This window comes from Phalaenopsis equestris, unplaced genomic scaffold, assembly GCF_001263595.1.
Source record: "Phalaenopsis equestris unplaced genomic scaffold, ASM126359v1 Scaffold216280, whole genome shotgun sequence".
Classification (NCBI taxonomy): Eukaryota; Viridiplantae; Streptophyta; class Magnoliopsida; order Asparagales; family Orchidaceae; genus Phalaenopsis; species Phalaenopsis equestris.
In genome coordinates, this window is record NW_018234913.1 from 91,747 (window position 1) to 92,046 (window position 300).

Genomic DNA, 300 nt, shown 5'->3' on the forward strand with positions numbered 1-300 from the left:
CAACAAAAATGGAGTGGTCAGTCAAACTTGACTATGCTTTGTGGGCTTATAGGACTGCATATATAACTCTTATATGAATGTCCCCAAATATGCTAATATTTGTGAAATATTATCACTTACCAGTTGAACTTGAGCATAAAGCATATTGGGCTATTAAAGATTTAAATTATAATTTAAAAGATGCTCGTGAAAAAAGATTATTACAATTAAATGAGCTTGAAGAGATAAGGAATGAATCTTATGAGAGTGGTAAGATTTATAAAGAAAAGATGAAGATGTGGCATGATCGAAAGATTCTTA